Below are 7,140 nucleotides of genomic sequence, written 5' to 3'. Positions count from 1 at the left end.
CTTTTAAAATATTCATTTTATATTATGCATATGAATTTTTGCCTGACTGTATGTCTCTGAATTATGTATGTGTCTTGTGCCTTTGGACATCAAAAGAGCATTAGATTCTCTGGAACTGGATTTAACATGATTATGAGCTTCCATGTGGGTGCTGGAAATCAAACCCCAGTTCTCTGCAAGAGCAGCTAGTGCTCTTAACCACTGAGCTCTGTCTACACCTTCCCCCCCCCCGCACCCTGTTTTTTGAGACAGTACCCTGGATGGCCTAAAATTTGCTGTGTAGACTAGGCTGGTCTAGAAACTACAGTGATCCACCTGCCTCTGCCTCCTGAGTACTGAGATTAAATACCACCACACCCAGCAGTATCATATTTTAATGTATTCTAAGCCCTGTGTATCAGATTCTCTCTCTCTCTCTCTCTTTTCTCTCTCTCTCTCTCTCTCTGTGTGTGTGTGTGTGTGTGTGTGTGTGTGGTGCATGTGTGAGAGAGAGAAAGAGAGAGTGAGAGAGAGAGCAATTAAACCTGTCAAAATTCCAGTTATGTAGATATTATTGCATACACCACCTCATTACATGTAAGTATATGCATGAGGCCAAGAAATATCAGGTGATTTTCTCAAGATTACACAGCTAGTGACAAAAACTTAAACCCAGCAATATAAGGAAAACTAGGTAAAAATATTTAACACACCCGAAAGAACGATAAATGGCAATACTCCATCACTTCCTTGTCAGCAGATCTCATATGCTTACATTTTTATACATTAAAAAGTATGCAGCTATAATAAAATATGGCATCCCAAGTAACCACAGGAAAATTACTTACCCTTATTGTAATATATTTGTCCTTCTATTTTTTTTTTTTTATGTCCCCAGAGTTCTGCCATGACAGATAAAGAAACTGGCTTCTGTTCTATCTACTAGTGCTAAGTAGTTCTGTGTCTCTAAACAAGTCACTTCACAACAAAATTTTCTTTCTTATCTGCATAACAAAATGATAATAATAATAATTCTCTACAGTTGGGTTTTCAGTAAAATTAAAACACATCTGAGATGGTTAGAAAAGTTCAAAATTCTTCATGTACTTGTAGATTTTCCTGTTAATATTAAAATTCTTAGACAAGAAAATGCCTAGTGAAACATACACATTTTAACAAGTTAAGGATCAAAGATGCATGCCAGTATCTCTTTGGAGCTCTGGAGGTGAAGGCAGGAGGATCAGAAGTTCAAGGCCAGTGTTGACTACACAGTGAGTTCAAGACTAGCTTGGAACACATGAGGACCTATCTAAAAAACAAAACAAAACAAAAAACAAACAACAACAACAAAAAAACCCTAAAAACCAAAAAACAGGGATGAAGAGAAGACTTCAAAGTTAAAAATGTTTGCTGCTTTTCCGAGAAGATCTGACTTCAGTACCTGACACCCACGTTAAGCATCTCTCAACTCCAGGTGATCTGAACCCCTCTTCTGGCCTCCAAGAGCAACTGCACATACATGGCAGGCACACACACACACACACACACACACACACACACACACACATCTTTTTTAAGTAAGCAAAAGAAGAATAAACTACAAACTACAAACTACATAATAAAACAAACTACAACAGAGAATGCTGTTTAAACTTGTTTTATTTCTCGTTATATCGAAAGTTAAACATTCACAAAAGTGAATAGTAAACCCCCATAACTAATTACCTAGGTTAAGTTTTTAGCCAGCTCCACTTTTTTTTTTTTTTTTGGTTTTCAATTCCTTCCAACATTCTATATCTCTATTTGAAAAAAGCAAAAGACTATATGAAAATAGTCCTTTCATCTGCTGAGAAAAATAATAGAGGAGTTCTATTTGATTCTATCAAATTCTGAGGAAAGACTGAACCTTAAAACATGGAAATAGCCTGGCTCTGGTGGCACACACCTATAACTCCAGCACTTGGGTAGCAGAGGCAGACAGGTGTCTGAGTTTGAGTCCAGCCTGGTTTGCAGAGTGAGTTCTAGAACAGTTAGAACTACACAGAGAAACCAAGTCTTAAAAGTCAATCAAATAAACATACTTGGAAATACATAGACACATGGTGATACTTAGGAAGGTATTTCTTGTTTCAAGGAAATATGCAATCTAAATAATTTATCAGTTTGTCAGTCCAGACCAGAGGATGAATTCCAACTGTCTGTGGAGGATATACTGGTGCAATGGTGGCTTCTAGCTATACAGACAAGTAATTTTTCATTTTTAGAATGAAAACATTTATAACACCAAATTGTAAAATGGTTTGCTATGCTATACCAATTTGGCTTACAGGTAGTGCTAAACACAGATTAAATTATTCCTGACAAAGTAAAAAAGCAAGAACAATAATTAAAATCATCTTCATCAAGAAGAAATAAAAAATAATCCTCTACCCTGTACGGTCTACTAATAAAATAGGACTCATTATTTTTATAAACCTAGATCTTATCATTTTTCTCCTTTCTATCTAGTTTACAAAGATCTTTGACATCTGTGAGCCACAGCCTAATGATATACAGCCATTTATAAGTGAGGGAAAGGGTTGGTTAACCCCAGCAGTGGCAAAAACTACTTCTGTTGTACCTATAACTAAAACAGACTTCCTTTGTACCCAATTTTTTAAGAAAAGAGTGATTTTTTATTCCTTCTATTTCTTGTTTTCCTGATATTTTAACATGGTTCCCTGGACTTCATAAACAACATCCTAATTGGTTTTCTTTTGGCGATTGTGTGTGTGTGTGTGTGTGTGTGTGTGTGTGTGTGTTTCTATCTGACTACTTCCAAAACAATGGAAGAAAAGAATAATTGAAGGTAGATAAAAAGGAAAAATTAGAGAAACCATTCCAGAAATGGGCAATGACATTAGAATCCATGCAAATAAACTTGTATAAACTAAAAAAAGGGGGGGGATGAAGGAAAATATGTTGAATAATTGTCAAAAATTGTCGCTGAATAATTGTCAAAAATTTGAGAATTATGTGCCAAAAAGCTGATAGTGGTAGTAATAACTGTGTCTAGTACTGCTTGTGATTTAGTAAGCTCGGGAGCAAGCTTAGTAACCTTCTTGGGTAAGGAAGTAATATTATCATCCTCATTTAATGGGTAAAGAAACTGGGCCTCAAAGAGGTGATATAATTTGCCCAAGGCTATAGAGCTAAAGAGAGAGCTTGGATTCCAACCCAGATAATCTGATTTTTCATATTCTGTTTAAAATACTTTCTGCACTTTACACATTTCCTACAATGAGCACATATTACCTTTATTTTTTAATCCTGTAGCATTCATCGTGTACAGAAATAATTTTGTCATTACATCATTAACTGTAGTTAATTACTATTTCTATTCATCATTTGTATGTCACCTCAATTAGACTGTTAAGAGCCTGTGTCTCAGGGAGTGTCATGTTTTAATGCATATTATAGCTGCTCTGTGAATACTTCTTAAATGAATGGACAATGCAGAGAAAAATATGGGAGTGCAAAGCAAAAAAATCACCAAAAAAGGTTTAGGGGAGTGATGAAAGAGATAAATGAGGAACAGAAAAAAGCACACAGACATAGAATAATCAAGAACAGGAGATATACTTGGAACCTAGGCAGGCAAATAAACACATAACTAAACCAAAGCAAATAAGATAGCAAGCTAGCTGGGTAGAACCTGTTTTAGTGAACTAGAAAACTAAAAATGGAGCTAAATTGCATTTTAAAAGACTAGTCACAGTGAGAATAGAGATGTTGAAAGATATAGTACCTTGAAAATTAAATAGAAAAATTGTTTCAAAGTACCTTTTGAGAGAGGGACGTACTGAAATTGCTTTTCTGGCAAAGGCTTTCCCTTCATCCAACAATTATCCTGAGATACTTGAGATCTCATCTCCATAAATTCAATAGGCAATTGGGGCCACTTTCTCTTTTGAGGCCAGATGCAGAAACAGAAATTACAGTCATTTCCTATATTGCAGAAATTAGCTGGCCAGTTGAAAGCCACCTGCACACATTAATTCACATCATCAGAGGTTGGCATCTAGAAGGATCCCTGTCACATACTTCTCTCACACAGAGGCCAAGTTCAGCAAACCAAAGATGACATCCAAGTTTGAAGTTGCACCATGATTCTTTTTGTGGTTTCTGTTTCCTTGGTAGTTAAAGAATGACAAATACTTTATCTTATACTATCACACATAAAAACATAAAATAATATCAAACTATAACTTCTAGCAAATAACAATAGTTCCCTGACCCATCAGTGTCCATTACTCTTCTAAGAAGTGATCATTTTCTACAATTTTAGCTGTTTCTTCTGATTTCTATATTATGCATCTAAAAGTATGCCCAAAGATATATTTATTTAAAAATCTTAGGTATTACATGGCTACTGAATTAACCCAGAATTGTGACAGACCAAGAAGTGAAGGGTCTGATGATGCAATGGAAATCATCATGGGAAAGTGAAATTCTTAGCTACTGTAAAAATCCCTCTATCATAATCGTTGGCCAATTCAGTAGGTGGGTTTGCCTGATTAAAACCAAGATTACACTACAGGTACATCTTGCTTAGCAATGCAGTGAGGTAGCATGCAGGGTTCAGTGCTGGATGAGATCACTGATATCTTTTCTCTGTAACAGTCTATAGTACTCTAGCACCTGCTAGTACTATGACAGCTATCAAGCAGGTAGAGAGTCTCCTCATCAGTTAAAAACTGATTTCTCTGAGTGCTACATCTAAAGAGTATAGTGTCTTCAGTTATAGGGTATCACTATGTATTTAGGATGAGTAACTAAGAGCAATGGCAGTAGTTTTTGTTGCTTTGTAAGCCTTTGGGGCCTCCTTGACCAATAACTCACAGCAAAAACATCTAATACATTACACCATGATTTTCGTTTAATAACTCAATCTTCTCGGAGAAGCAGTCTACCCATGAAGGGCAGTTCCTGTTTTTTTAAGTAATATTTTGAGGTTAGCTTACTTACTAGTGGATTTCTACAAGGATTTTCAATCCAGACTATTTGGATGGGAGACTCAGTGTCCTAAACATTATTGGTGTATTATTCACACATGCCTCTATTCCAAATTAAAATATCTGATTTTTTTTTCAAATCAGTGCAGCCATTTTAACAGTAAATACTTTATGAAACCAGGAGTACAATTTGTGCTGCAATTCCTCTAGTTACAAGGTGAGATTCTAAATTTAATTTTCAGCAATCTCATTCTTAGGGGTATAGGAAATGAGGCTCTTCTTCAAGGCTTGCAGAGTTTTTAGGCCATTATTGACACTTCAGCTAAGAATCCAAATCCTTGAATTTTTTGTTAACTTTCACTGTTTTGTTCAGGAAGATTGAAAGCAACTGGCCAGCCTCAATATAATCATTGAAGTTACAAAAAAAATAAAAGTTCAAAAATATCTTCATACCTAGTCAACTCCTTCCTTCCTTTCCTATCCATTTTTGGCTTTTGAGACGGGATCCCTCTATGTAGATCTGTATGGTCTAGAACTTACCATGTAGTCCATGCTAGTCTTTACCTAAACTCTATCCCTCCTACTTCAGTTTCCTAAGTACCAGAATTACAGGCATGCACCACCATGTGAAGCTCTTTTTGTTTTCTATTAGTGAGGGGTTTTTTTTGGTTGTTTTGTTTGATTTGGTTGTTTGTTTATTTGGTGATGGTGTTAGAAGATTGCATGAAGAGTCCCATATGGGCTGAGCTGATACTCTATCACCAAGCTGCTTCCTCTAGTCCCAGAAGCTTGGAATCTAAGGTAAGGAGCCAATTCCAGAAATCAAACAATTTTATAAAACTCATCCTTAAAAATTTGTTGCTAGAGGTATGGCTGTGAGACCTGTAAATAAAGACCAGAACCAGGGCTGCTGTGGCGGGAATGAGGGAGGGTCAGTAGCTAAGTATCCTCAACCTATGTGATGTGCAGCCTTGGACTGGAAAGAGTTCAAGATGACCAGTGAAGAACTTCTTCCCCAAAAAGTCCATCTAAATGAAACAGAGTTCAAAGTTATGGCATGAGATAAGTTAATTCTAAGATGGAAACAATATGTTCAAGGATGATGTCCACAGATGGTGTCCACTCAAATGATGTAACTGGCTTAAAGGAATATGAAAAAAAACTCAGACAGCAAGAACAGGTGTCTGTACACAGTGAAACATTCTTGTTTTGTGACTACCAATCAAGGAACAGAAGATGCGAGAGTGTATCTCTCAAATCCAGAACCTCAAGCAAGTTCAGCAGCCAACTGTGGCCCAACTGAGATCAGCAGTGGTAGCCCATCAATTAACTTGTTTTTCCTTAAAATTAAAGGAAAACTGAAACAGACTAAAGACATACTGGAACAAGCCCAAACTGAGTGCCTGGAAGTTTACACCTGCTAAGTAAACAGACCATTTTCCCCAGTCCACACTTCCCTGACAGTTCCACCTTGAGAAAGGCTGTGTTGGGACAGCCAAGTACTTATTTCCACTCCCAGACTTAGACTTTTTGAGCCAAAAAAAAAAATCACATTCTTATAATGCCTACTCATAATGGCTAATGTAAAACTTAACAGATGAACCTTGTGTTTGGGCTTCTTTCTCTTCTCTTTCCCCTTGCTTCAGATGCCACAGGAGTATACCAAAGAAGACAGCATCTCTGAAAAATTCCCCTTCTTGAAGACATAGACACTTCAGGAATGTTTCTGTATGAAGAAAATGGAGGGAGAAACAGAAGTATTAAGTCTGCAGCACACTGTCTTAAGACAGTTTGTAGGATTGAAAACCTAGAGATTTTAAATCATGAATTGAACATTTAAAATTCCAATAAAATGTATAATTGGAATACACATTGCTCTTAACCTTGAGCATACTGTTGGACATGGGGCCTACCCTTAACAATGGTCTGTTTCCCCAGTGAGGCCCCTTTGGAGAAAACTTAATTTTCATTTCTGGGTGGTTATTAATTGGAGACAGCTTCTGGGTTAGGGATGGGGACATGTATACACTTCCCCTCTCGGAGCTGGGACCCACCAGCTCAAGTTCTGTACGGACCCTGGACATGATGCCATAGTCTCTGAGTTCATATGTGCAACGATCCTGCTGTGGTGAGAAGGCCTTGTTTCTTTTTTCTTCTTCATCCTCCT

General features: G+C 36.9%; 1 pseudogene; it reads left to right on the top strand.

Moving 5' to 3' along the window:
• Positions 1 to 5,965: 5,965 nt before the first annotated feature.
• LOC110543083 (pre-mRNA-splicing regulator WTAP-like) lies at positions 5,966 to 6,401 on the top strand (annotated as a pseudogene).
• Positions 6,402 to 7,140: the final 739 nt, after the last annotated feature.

This window comes from Meriones unguiculatus, chromosome X (assembly GCF_030254825.1).
Source record: "Meriones unguiculatus strain TT.TT164.6M chromosome X, Bangor_MerUng_6.1, whole genome shotgun sequence".
NCBI lineage: Eukaryota > Metazoa > Chordata > Mammalia > Rodentia > Muridae > Meriones > Meriones unguiculatus.
The sequence above is the reverse complement of the archived record's forward strand: the minus strand, read 5'-3'. Positions and strand labels throughout refer to the sequence as shown.